Genomic DNA, 13,237 nt, shown 5'->3' on the forward strand with positions numbered 1-13,237 from the left:
TACATAGGATTTCAAATGAAACTAAATGCAATGAAAAAGTTTATCAAATTTTAAAAGAATGAAATTCTGACACAGTCTATGTGTTTCTTTATTAATACAGTTGACCCTTGAACAACACAGGTTTGAACTGTATGGGCCCATGTATAAGTGAATTTTCTTCCATCTCTGCCACCCCAAGAAAGCAAGATAAGTCCTTCTTCTTTCTCCTCCTTCTCAGCCTATTCAATGTGAAGAGGATAAGGATAAAGACCTTTATGATTATTCACTTCCACTTAATGTATAAACATATGTTCTCTTCCTTATGATTTTCTTAATAGCATTTTCTTTTCTCTAGTTTATTATAAGAATACAGTATATAATATGTATAACACACACAATCAACTATGTTATTGGTAAGACTTCTGGTCAACAGTAGGCTATTAGTAGTTAAGTTTTTGAGGGGTCAAATGTTATGTGGATTTTCAACTGTGTGGCAGGTCAGCACCACTAACTCTCCTATTGTTCGAGTCAACTATACTTGAAATAAAAAGTTCTAACAGTAGGTCTAATAATCATATTTTCAAAGTTGTGATGAGCATAAATGATTTTTCAAAATATCTGCAAACAATTGTAATGTGATATATTCTCTGTGACTTCCACTGGTGACAAAGTGACAGGTACTGCTAATTTCTTAATGTGCTTTGTGACGCACACCCATAATTAATGAAAATGCCAAATTTCAATTAGAGATCAGTAACAATAAAGATGTCATTTTCTCTGTCCAGGTTTGTGAATTAATTGAATTCTATCCATGTCAGTGAGCTACAGGTTAAAAACGCCTATTTTAGAAAGATTTTAGATTAATTTTTAAAATCATTTAAACTTGGAGACTCCATGATTAACTTGACATAAGTCTGGGGTGGGGGAAAGTTGCATATATATTGATAAATGGGTTTGAGTTTTAAAAACAGAATATAGCATATAAATCAGTAGTATTTTATGTATTATAATGAAAAAAATTCAGATAGTATATAGGATATTTTCCTTACTGAAAAATTATGGTCGCTCATTCCCAGCCTTATATTCTCCCCTTATAATCAGTCCTTCTAAGTACTCCTGCTTTCTATATAACTATCTTTTTTTTTTTTTTGATGGAGTCTTGCTCTGTCACCCAGGCTAGAGTATAGTGGTGCGATGTCTGCTCACTGCAACCTCCACCTCCCAGGTTCAAGCGATTCTCCTGTCTCAGCCTCCTGTGTAGCTGGGACAACAGGCGTGCGCCACTGCACCTGGCTAATTTTTGTATTTTTAGTAAAGACGGGGTTTCACCATCTTGGCCAGGCTGGTCTTGAACTCCTGACTCCTGTTCCACCCACTTCGGCCTCCCAAAGTGCTGGGATTACAGGCGTGAGCCACTACGCCCGGCATATAACTGTCTTAATCTACTTCCAAACATTTACATTTTCCGAACGTTTTCATGAAATTTTCATGGCTCCTGCCCCAATGATTATCCTCAGTGATCACTGATACAGTGGTACGGTCTGTAAAATTCCCTCTGTTCCTTTCTATTGCCAAGTAAAATTCTATTCTGTGGAATCCATGACTATAATTTGTTTATCCATTCCTCAACTGATAGACATCTGGGTTATTTCCAATTTGGGGCAATTATGAACGCAACTGCTGTAAACTTTTGAGTTCTCTGGGTCCAACCTTAGTCTTAGGCCCTATGGACCTGGGCCTTGGGCTGGCTTTTCCTCAACTTTTCTGCCCCTCCCTCTTCATGTGGCACCAAAATATGCTCTGTATGTCTTGCAGACCTCTGTTTTGGATAAGCGCAGAACCCTGGGCTCTATAGTTTCTGCCTTTCCCCTAGTTGTGTAAGGCTTTTCACATGAGAGAAATATCTGGGGTGGTACATGGGATTTTGTGCCTGTTCCTAAGGGCAGAGTCTCAGTACTTGCACACCTGTGGAACCAAATGGGGCTTTCTCTGGTCAACTTCTCTGTCCCCAAAGTTTCTGATAAGTACTAAGTAAAGGTCCCTGGGAAAGAACTCATGGATAAGCACAGATTTCCCTTGTGTCTGAGACTCCCAGTTACTCTCTACTATCCTACTGGCCCTCACTTGATTTTTAAGAATTGAAAATTTTCACTAATGTCTTCTTCTTCACTTTTTACATGTTTATTTTTTTTATTGTGGTAAAATACACATGACATTACATACACCATGTGAACCATTTTTAAGTGTACATTTCAGTGGCATCCAGTAATTCACACCGTTGTGCAACTATCACCACCATCCAGTAGTCTTGTCACCTTTCAAAGCTGAAACTCTGTACCCATTAAACAATGACTCCCTACGCCCCCATCCCCCACCCTCTTGCAACAACCATTTTACTTTTTGTCTCTATGAATCTGAGTCAGAGACACAGGGGAGAAGGTCATGAGATGATGGAGATGGAGACTGGTGGCATGATGAGTCTATAAACCAACAAATGCTGGGGACTGTCAGCAAAGCTAGAAGCTAAGGGAAAGGCAAGAAGCAGATTCTCCCCATTCAGCCTCCAAAGCCTGAATGGCCATACCAACACCTTAACTTTAGACTTCTAGCATCTAGAACTGTGAGAGAACACATTTCTGTTGTTTTAAGCTACCCAGTTTGTGGTAGTTTATGAAGCTTTAGGAAATGAAAACAGTATTTGTTTACCATATAGACATTGTTGAGATAATACACTCAAGGGTTTTGGTTTTCCTTCTCTCTTTCCAGTAATTCATGATCACTAAAGCAAGTTTCTGCATCCTGAATGGACATCAGTCTAATGTGCCTGCAGGGACATTATCATTTATTCCCCTCTTCCAGTAGTAACAGATTATAGATTATGCTTTAGGACTATTGGTTCAAAATAGCCTATTCTTCCCCCAAACTCTCTCTCTCTCTCTCTCTCTCTCTCTCTCTCTCTGTCCTTTCTAAATGAGGAGTCTTGAGGACAGTGACACAATGATGGAAAACAGCTAGAGCTGATCCATTCCAGCACTGGGATATTATCCTGTCCAAGGTCTTGCTCTTCAGAATTTCCTTCAATTCCATGAACTCCTCCATAATCATCCAATGGATTCCTTTCTGCTTAATCTGAATATAATACACTTCTATTTAAGTCAGTGAAGGAACTCCGGTAAGTTACAACATTGTAACTTTTAGTTTTGTTCTGTTTTGTTTTTAAGATTTACCTCATTTGGACTTACCACTATTAGTAGGTTCCAGTGAAATTTCAGCCTTACTCCATTCTCTTCCACAAAATAATCTAAATGATTAGCTCAGAGCTTTTCTATGTATAGTTATCTATAATGTATCTATTACTGTTTTTGCAAATCTCTGTGCTTCAGTCAGAAGAGGCAGTTGATGGAACACTTTTAAAAAGTGCATAGTTCCTAACTAAGCTACTAACAACCTTTTATTTTCAGTCCCATTAGACAGCAAAAAAAATTTAAGAACTGCAATACCAAAGAAAACTTTACCTATAATGTGTAGGGACAAACATAATGTGTGCATGATACTCAAACACAAAACTTTTAATATATTATATAATCAACATCTGTGCCTTAAAAGCTATGTTAAAATGATCTCTACGTATTTCTTAAAATTACAGAGTATTTTTATCATGCCAGAATGGTAATTTTTTCTTCTTAGTTGTTCATTTCATATTTCAGATAATTAAAAACTGTATCTGAAACATTCACATGACTTTATGCTTTCTCTGTTATACACCCACCAATGTGACTGCTGATTTGAAATTTAAAAACATGCTGGCAAAGAGGTAAAAATCTCACTTCAATGATACTTTAGTCATGTGAAAGAACACCTTTCAACTTCTTTGGTTTTCTTAAGAACTTAAGAACCTAAATAGATGTAACAGATAAGGAAAGTTTAGTTCATTTCTGTGGTTTTTAAGTTTTTAACTGCATTGTGCTAGAGTATCTCCCCCACCTCCCATGTTGGAAACTACATATGGAAAAACCAATTGCTACACTGACATACTTACCACAAGTAGACTACATTTTATAGTAGCCTGAAAGCTACTAACTTTAAAAATGCAGATATGTGATTTTATTTTCCCATTTTAAGACATTTTAAAATAAGGCACTTACATTTATTTATGTGACTAAAACATTTGGATGAATGAAAACAGAAGAAAATATTTTTCACTCAAAGCCATTTATCATGGCTGTTAATATTCTTCTGCTTAATAAGTGATGTATGACATCCAGTGACTGTGATCTATGCAAAGGGTGAAAAATAAATGAGAGAGAACATCCTTAGTGTGTGAATATATTAATTCAGAAAGTAAGATCACATTTTATCTTAGAAAATGAGTGCATTTAAGAGACTGTATTCAACAGCCCTATTGGATGATGTAGAATCTTTTTTTTTTTTTTTTTTTTTTTAATATACAAACATTTAACAAGTTAACCTTTCTGGAATTTTTTTTAGTTGCCCATGTTTGTAGAGACTAAGACTTGTTTGCTGCATAAATCTTAGTAGCCTTCCTGTAAAGTGTAATTTGGTATGTAGATGAAGGATCAGAGGCTAGTAAGGCAACCCAGGAACAAAGGAATACATCACTGGATGTTAGATTAACAATTTATATGATGACAGCTTCTCCTGACTTTTATCAGAAAACAGTGATTCTACTACCTAGTATCTAATGTAAGAAAAACATTAATTTGTTCCTTGAACAAACAGTTGTTTGTAGCAAAACATAAATTCTAGTGTGTACCCAGCCAGTCTAATGATGTAGGTTGAAGGAAGAGAGCTAATGTGCACTGGTGTCATTAATCTTGAAAATTCAGATCAATCACTAGAAACACATATTCAGTAATGGTACAGAAAGAATCCTCTAGACTTTAACTATGACCCAGATGAAATAAAATCATGACTCTGACATTTTTCTTTGGGGCCAAAAAGTAACAAAAATGCTGTGGTGGCTTCTTATTGTGCTAGCATACAATCAGCATACAAACAGCAATCCCTCAATTTTCTATGGGAAAACATACTTCCTCAACCAATATATTCCACCTTTCTGGCCACTATGACTGGTGGAGGGCTCTTGACCTGACCAGGGATATTTGCTAGAATTTCTAGGAAGAGCAGCTTCCTCTTTCCTCTGTAAAAAGCATGGGAAGAGACTGTCCTCTTCACTAGGTTTGAACCTGGGAACAAGAAGCTCTGAAAGCTTCTGGCAGCCATCTTAGAACCCTGAAGAGTAAGCCTCTCAAGGACATACCCAAGACTTAGGAAGAGGAGCTACCAAATTGCAAGGGAAACTGCAGTGCAACTGGTCACATGGTGTGAGCCCTGAATCAGGTCCCACCTAGAGTCACACAGAGCCCCCGACTCCACTCACTCACACAGTCATTAATCATGTCTCTCTTTTTTTCCCTCAAGAAACTTGAGATCAGGCTTTTTGATTCCTGAGAGTAAAACAGTTGGAACTAATTCAAGCATAAATGATCACTTGCAAGGGCACAGCTGAAGTGTGGTGGAATTAGCAGAGTACAAGGACAAAGAGGGTGCCAGACATCATGCTAGCATCTTTCCTTGCTTATCTCACCGAATCATCACGGGAATTGATATGATTCTCAAAAAGTAGTAAGGTAGAAAGTAATCTGCCCAGTATTTTTGTAGTTAGTAACTGAGGAATAGAGATTTGAATAGAAACTTGTGTGGTGCTAAAGGGAATGTTCTTTCAAAGTTCCCATCTGTTCTGGTTTCCAACTTTAAGTCTTTCATTATTCCAATTGATCATATGCAGATCAGTCACCATAAATTACAAATAAGAATACATACATTATTTATTTTACAATGGACAACACACAGCAGGTTTTCAGATTTTTATTGAATCTGAAATGCTTCAATAAACCATATTAGCAACACCACTGAACTGGTATAAAAACATCTATTAACTTAATAACAGACTTATCAACAAGGGCCAATCTTCAATTGTCTGATCATCAAAAAATACATCCTAGTTGAAAGACATTATGCATATGGTATTGTTTGGTTTTAGACATCTTTACCTAAAGCTCTATTTATGTTCATCCCAATTAGGAAAAAATAAAAAGGCGCTTAATCTTTTTGACAATTTAGGTCAATACGTGAATTGAACATAACTGAGACCCATCAGTTACCCTTTTTTTGGCTCTAGAAGACCCAGAATCTAACAACCGAAAGGAGAATTTCTTGAGCTAAATATAGGTTCTTGAGAATTTTTAAATAAATAAAAGAAACATGAATTTAACCAAGAAAATAAGCATGCTCATAAGAAGCAGAAGGTTTGGATGGAGATTTTGAAAACTGTAAACTAAGCTGAAATGATGCAGAGTGACTACTGACCTCGCGCAAATCACTTCATAATTATCTTCATTTTAAAGATGAGGAAATAAAGTTCCATAAAGTTAAGCTCATCTAAAGTCACAAGCTACTAAGCAGGAGTGCCAGGTTTGACTGCAAAGCTCTTGATCCTCCCTAAATGTCTGTGCCTCTTTCCTTGTAAATGGGTGGTTAGTATTCTGGCTCATCAGTCAGTCTTTTCCAAACACATCAGTTGATTGTCAAACCTGGTCAAAACACTGTTGCTCAAATCCAAATTGTGAAAATCAGGCTTCATAATCCAGAAGGCTGAGTTCAGTGTTTTGGTCAGTGGGGTCCCAGACCAAGGTCAAGCAACATGCATGTAATTCTGTAAAACAGACTACAGCCTGCACCTTTTACTGTGCCCCCAATGACAAACAGCTTGTCTCTTTTACCTTCTTTAGGAGAATAGACAATTCTAAATCACAAAATTAGAAGGAACCGTATCAGCCATCTGAGCCCAGGATTCAGATTCCAAATGACATCACATAATGAATATTCCAGAGACAGAAGAGACACATTATTTATAAAGAAGGCTGAAAGCCTGGGAAAAGGTTCCAGGCTATTTGTTTCTTAAGATGAATAAGCATTTGTAAACAAAAGTAAAACCTTCCACAAACAAGGTTGCCTTTTTCCTGCATTGCTATTACTTATCTTCAACAATTATAAGATAAAATGAAATTGCAAAAAAGATATTCTCTTTGCCGTGGCTACAGCATAAATTTCAAAATCTTGCTCTGTATGTGTGTGGTTGCTCCTGAATTCAGCAAGAGCAACATAAGGTGTTTGATAAAATTCTCACATGACCCTCCTTCCAGCTGGGACAATAATTGACATGCCAGAGTAAGCAGAAAGTTTGTTTTTAGGTAAAAGGAGCTGCCGTCTTATCAATATTTCCTTGTCCCCCAAATAAATATGGTTTCTCCAAATAGCACAGGTATTGCCTAGTACCCAAAATAACAAAAATGCTCAGGTCTGTAGTCTTTCTATTAATCTCCTCAAAATAGTGACATAGAATGCTCGGTCTTTGAAAGTGTGTGGTTAGAACCTTTGCTGAAAACACCATTAAAACAGAACTGATTTGAAATTCTGCTTCCTCTAACTACCAGTGCCAGCCAGCCCATTGTCTTCTACCACTGTGGCTATCAGAAGTGCAAAAGGGCACACATCCATTCAACAAGTATCTGCAGGGAAGGAAACCACCTCTCCTTGCTCAGATGTCAAAATCAATAACCATTTGCTAAGGAAAGGAAAAGAGAGACAAGAACTGATCCCTTTCACCTCAAATTTCTCATTCCCTCCTTGTCTAGGCTGTACAGAAATCCATGGAACTGTTTTCCCCTTAATGATTTCTTCTGCCTTCTGCATCTCACCAATTGTGTTCTGAAGTCTTTTCAAGAATCAGAAAATATCTCTATAATTGCTCCAAATTCAATGCAAATGAATACCCATCTTATGTTTCTTTGTACAGATACACTTTGAGAGATATATCTGGGTATTGCAAGTGTAAGAGTCCCAGTGTCTAAAACAGAACCTGCTACTGTTGAGTTACAAATGCTTATGGAATTTACAAATCTGATTATCATTGGTTCAAATCATATTTATTGGGTTTTCACATAGTAAAATGACAGCTGCATTCTATCAATACCAGCATTGCTTACACTGAAGTCATGTTTTCCCCAGTTCTTTCACTATTCCCTTGGGAAAGATGAAGTCTCTCTAATAGCAAGAATATGCAATTGAACAAACCAATTCAGTAAATATACAAGCAGAGAAACTGAGGTTGCCTTTGTGAAAAACAAAGGCTATCCCCACTGCCTTTTTCCAAGACAGGCACAAATCCTCATTCCACCTAGAAGCAGAAAAGAGCTGTTTGTGTTTGTACACACAGGAGAAAGGGCGGAGCGGGGTGGGGGGTTGCTGGGTTCCCCAGAGTCTTAGCAGGAGTATCAAGTCTGCTGCAACACAGACCCCTGAGGGACAGTAATAGGTAAGGGTGAATGGAATGGTTATTAGAACAAGAAAGGAAGTAAGCAACCCAAATGATGATACCTTCAGAATGAATTCTGAAACAAACCAATAACGAAAATGGGTGGAATGGTGGGACGGAAGAGGAGGTAGAAACAATGACCAAATTTTAGTTTCACTAGGCCTCATTGTGCTAATGACAAGGCTTTTACCTAATAAGTGCTCTGAGTTCCTGCATGCAGGGGATATTAGAACAGTATCTTATTACATTTATGAGTGTAAGGTATTGTTCCTCCTTTCTAGTCAATGCATTGTGCTCCAGAATCAAAAGGCTTGATGCTTCTCAATACACTCCATGCTGTCGATTTCAAATGGAAATTAAATACAGTATGAGAAAATTATACAACATTCTTACCTTTCTATGCACATACCTATAAACACTAAGGTTTCCTTTTGGAATTTGTTGGGGGCTTCAAATTAATATTTGCCTAACATTTTTCTCTGATTGTTCAATCCCTCACTTGATAAAGAACTTACAAGTTATAATTTTAACTAAATTCATTTTAATTAAAAAAAAGATTCTCTCTTTTAAAAAGCAATTACCAAACAAGTTCAGTGAAATTAGTACAGCAGAATATTTTTGATTTGGTTTTATCAAACAATGTTTACTTAGTTCTCATGCACACATGCATATAATTCACCTTTTAGACATTCTCAATATGTCTTAGGGTTTTTTGTTTTTTGTTTTTTAAAGGCTGAAAAACAGTTCTGCCAAAAGGAAGCCTCTTTAATTTCCTTAAAACAAGTGTTTTTGAACGTGGGACCATTTTGCAAAGAAAGTCTCTTATAAACTACTCTTGATTTTCGAGATGGACTTCCAATAGGAATATTTGAAAGTATCCTAAAAGGGGTTGCTTTTAATGTTAAGCACATCTTGTTGAAAATCAGGTTTCTCAAATTAAGCATTACTGACATTTGGGCTGGATAACTGCAGGAGGCTGTCCAGTTTATTGTAGAATGTTCGCAGCATCCCTGGCCTGGCCCACAAGACACCAGCGGTACCTCTCCCCCAAAGTTGTGACAACCAAAAATGTCTCCAGATATTGCCAGTATCCCCTAGGGGGCAAAACTGCCCCCAGTGGAGAATCACTGCTCTAAGCCTATCAATAAGATCTATCCCCAAAGTGAGAGAAAGTTATTTCTCTTTTTCCACTTTGACTGACATCTCTGTTTCTCATTTTGCCTCCTCAAGCCATTTCACCACCTTTACTTTCTTCTTCTTCCTCTTCTTTTTTTTTTCTTTGTAATGACTTTACCTTAGTGCAACAAAGATTCCATTGCCTATTTTCTAAAGCTTACCAGGATTTAGGGAACAATCCTCCAGAAAAAAAGTGCCCAGTTAGGCTTCCACTTAAGGACTAGGAACCAGCCCAAGGGTACAATCCTTTGTGTTTCAAATGCAGGAGGTGGGGAGTAAAAGATTCTCTCATCTCACATTAAATTTAGCCTTCTATAATGAAGCCTTTTCCTGCACACACTCATAAGATCTACCCGGACCTACTCTCTGCTTTTATATGACACCCTAATCAATTTGGCCGATTTTCCCTCTTCAGTGACCCCCAAACAAAACAATACAGGCAGACATATCAGACGATGTTTTATTTGAACAGCAATCTGTGCAGAACAGAATTAATGGCTGAAATGATCATTTATTTTACCTTCACATGATTTATAAAAATAACTGAAAAAAATCATAGCCATAAAAGCCAATAATGACAGAAGTCTTTTTATTCAAATTTCCCACCTTACAGATGTCCAGAATAATCAACATATTTCAAAGGGTATATTTCAAAAACATACCCTAGCAACTCAGCTAGCCACTGTCACATGGAATAAGAGGACACGCCCTGGCCATTAGAACCGTGCTGTCCTCGCTCTTGTGTCCCTCCATGGGACAGACATCACCTTTTAAGACAACCGTGCCACTGTCTCCAACAGTTTTCCACAGAGTTCTTGTTTCTCTTCATCTGAATCTTCTCTGCGCAATTTGGTGTCCTGAACTATTTCTGATGGTTGCACACAAGATCTCAGGGACTGGATATTTTAGTTATGAGACCAGCCCTCTTAGATAGCAGACAGTAGGTACACTGCTTGCTCTCCCTTCTTTTCATCCTTCCAGAGTTGCCTTCATCTTCATTTCCTGCATCTGGTAAAGTCTCTCTGAAAATGCGAAACCGATGGCAGAACATGGCAAGCTGGATGGAGAAGCCGACAACCCCTCCCCCACTCTCACCCCCCAACGCCGGGCCTGGCCGGGCAGGTCCTGTTTCGGATCCTGCACACTGTGGAAGCTTCTTGCTTCCCTGTTTTGGTGGGTGAAATCTTTGCTGTTCAAAAAGGCGTTTTTGCATAGAGATTTTAGGACGTGTTTATTCTAGTAACCTAGTGTTTTCTTTTTTCACTATATTTACATGTCGGGAACTCCAGGGAGGCCCCCGCCAGAGATTCCCTTAAATGCTGGTCTCTGTTCCTGCTTCTCCGCCCCGCTGGCCTTTTGGAGGCATCGTGCTTCCCTGTCCGCGGGCAACAATCACAGCATCACCTGCAAGGGGCAGCAGAGTGAACCGCGGACCCCCGGAGTGACGCCTTGGAGATGAACCCTTTGGATTTGGGAACCCCTCTGACGGCCGGGACTCCCAGGATTCCCTTCCATAGAGGGAGTCCACGGTGGTCGCAGCCGACGGCTGAGTCCTCCTTAGAGTGCCGAATCAGAGAAGACTCGCATCAGGTTTGGGATGTAAGTGGAGAGGGAGAGGTTAGAGAGAAGCATCATTGGATAAGCAAAGAATGCTACTCTGGGAAAAGGAGGCAGAAAAGACGTAGGGAAGCATGTTCCCCTTAATCCCTTCCCCGTGCCGCCCGTGGATCCCTGGATCTTCTTATCATGGAGACAGGCTGCAGCCACACACGCGACCCCGGGCCGGAAACATGCACACGCGCGCGCACACACGCACACACACGCCCCGCCGCGAGTTGCACGCTGCAGACTTCTGCCTGACTTCCTGGCCAAAAACACCGCACCTTTGGGGCCAGACCATGAATTCCTGTGGCCTAGAACTGACACCACTCCCCCTACCCCACCCTACTCCTGCAACACACACATTCAGACCCTACACTGCACCCTGAGCGTGCCAGGAACCACTTAAGGGAAGCCTGAGCAGCTCCCCGCTGTAAACGACTACCTTCCCCACTGCCTGATGTCTATTTAAATCTCCTACAAGCTCGCCTACAGCGAGCCGAGGTGCATCGAAGCCAGGTAGTAGACGGAGGAGGAGCCCGGGGTGAAAGTGAACCTCAGAGAACAGTACTAAATCACTATTCAAGGGGCGGCACGGGGAAGCCTCCAACCCTCTCCCGAACCTTTCAGGCCCTACCAGCAGCCCAGTTCCAACGCCCGATCCTGCACAGCTCCCTTCCTCTTCACCCGAATCCCTCAGCGATTTTCCAGCCGGCCCTTCCAGGCCACTTTCTACATCCATCCTCTCCCCAGCCAGTTCCCAACATGTGGCCTCGAGTACTCTAGCCGGAGACAGAGTCCAGGCTGACTCCATCATAATGTGCCCCCTAACCTTGTACTGACTGCCCAAATTATCCGAGTCCTCCGGAGCCCACTGTCCCTTTCACCGGCGTCCTTTGCTCTCGTTCAAATCCGCTTTCCACGCGCCCCACTTTACACGCATCCTCCTGCCGCTCTGGTCAAGACACGTTTGCCCTCCACTCTGCGCCCCCAACAGTGTACTCTCACGCTGCTCCCACCCTATCCCCCGGTGACACCCCCACTTTCCTTCTGCGGCTGTCCCCTGGCCGGGCTCCCGCGCCCCAAGTCCAGCCTCCCCGCCCGGTCCCCTCCCTCGCCGCACGGTGTTTCCTTCTTCCCAAGTCTGCCCTCTGGGCCCCCGCTGGAGCTAGTTCTGCCCTCCTGCTCTGCCCGTCGTCCCCGCTCGAGCATCCCAATGGCCACCAGGTTTCAAAGTGGCTCGGACAGGCACCAGACACAGGGGACAGAGGCCAGCCGGCTCTCCCGGGCGCCAGCCGCGCCTCCCGCTATCCCTCCTGGACTCCCCCGGGCTCCAAGACCTCGCCCCACCGCCCAGCAGCCTCACAAACTTACTTGCGGGTCGCCAGGAGGGGGCTGCGGTGAGCGGCGGCGGGCCCAGCGGCGGCGAGTGCGCCCCTCTCGGCGGGGCTGGGCGGCGCGGCGCCGGCGCTGCGCTCCTGCGGCCGCGAGGTGAATGGGCTCAGCCTGACGCAGCCCAGCTCTGCCCCCGCTGCCGCCGGCGCCGTCGAGCGCTTGCAGACATGCTCAGTTTCCGGACCTGCCCGCGTGGAAGCTACCAAGAGCCGGCAGCGGCGGGGGAGACCGAGAGGAGCCGCGGGGCGCCGCGAGCCGGAGGCTACCACGCCGGGGGCGGGGGGAGCCACGCACCGCTAAAAATAGCTCCTGCGGAAGCCGCGAGGACTTAGCGCGCACCCCTCCGCGAGCGCGGCTCCTCTGACTCCGGTTGGGGCTTTTGCACTCGCTACCTCGGCGGGGACCGGAGCTCGGATCCCCGCCCGGGTGGAGAGGCGCCTCTGGTGCTGGCGCCCACTAGAATAGCCTGGACTAAGCCAGAGCTGCCCCGATTTCGGGGTCCCGCCTATCGGGCAGCTCTAATACTAGGTTCTCCCTAGAGAAGCAGAGGAAAGTTTTGTTAAAGCGATAAAAAAAAGCTTCTGCGTTACAAGGAAATTTGTTCAGATTTATGGAGGAAAAAAATGTTTTTCAGATGCTTTGGTTGCTGGGAAAAACAAGGAGAAAAGGAAGGCGAAGTCCGACAGCCTA

The 13,237-nt window shown here is 42.1% G+C and overlaps 1 protein-coding gene across 2 annotated transcripts in view; it reads right to left on the minus strand.

Annotated features, from left to right (window-relative positions):
* Window positions 1-12,717, minus strand: part of LOC105475999 (oxidation resistance 1) — a 469,579-nt gene extending 456,862 nt beyond the window's left edge. The window contains exon 1 of one of the 2 annotated variants that reach the window (XM_011731544.3): window positions 12,527-12,717. The gene's annotated coding sequence lies outside the window, so the exon portion shown is untranslated. The remainder of the gene's footprint in view (window positions 1-12,526) is intronic. The other variant, XM_011731541.3, reaches the window with a different exon arrangement.
* Between the last annotated feature and the right edge of the window lie 520 nt (window positions 12,718-13,237).

This window comes from Macaca nemestrina, chromosome 8 (genome assembly GCF_043159975.1).
Source record: "Macaca nemestrina isolate mMacNem1 chromosome 8, mMacNem.hap1, whole genome shotgun sequence".
Lineage (NCBI taxonomy): Eukaryota > Metazoa > Chordata > Mammalia > Primates > Cercopithecidae > Macaca > Macaca nemestrina.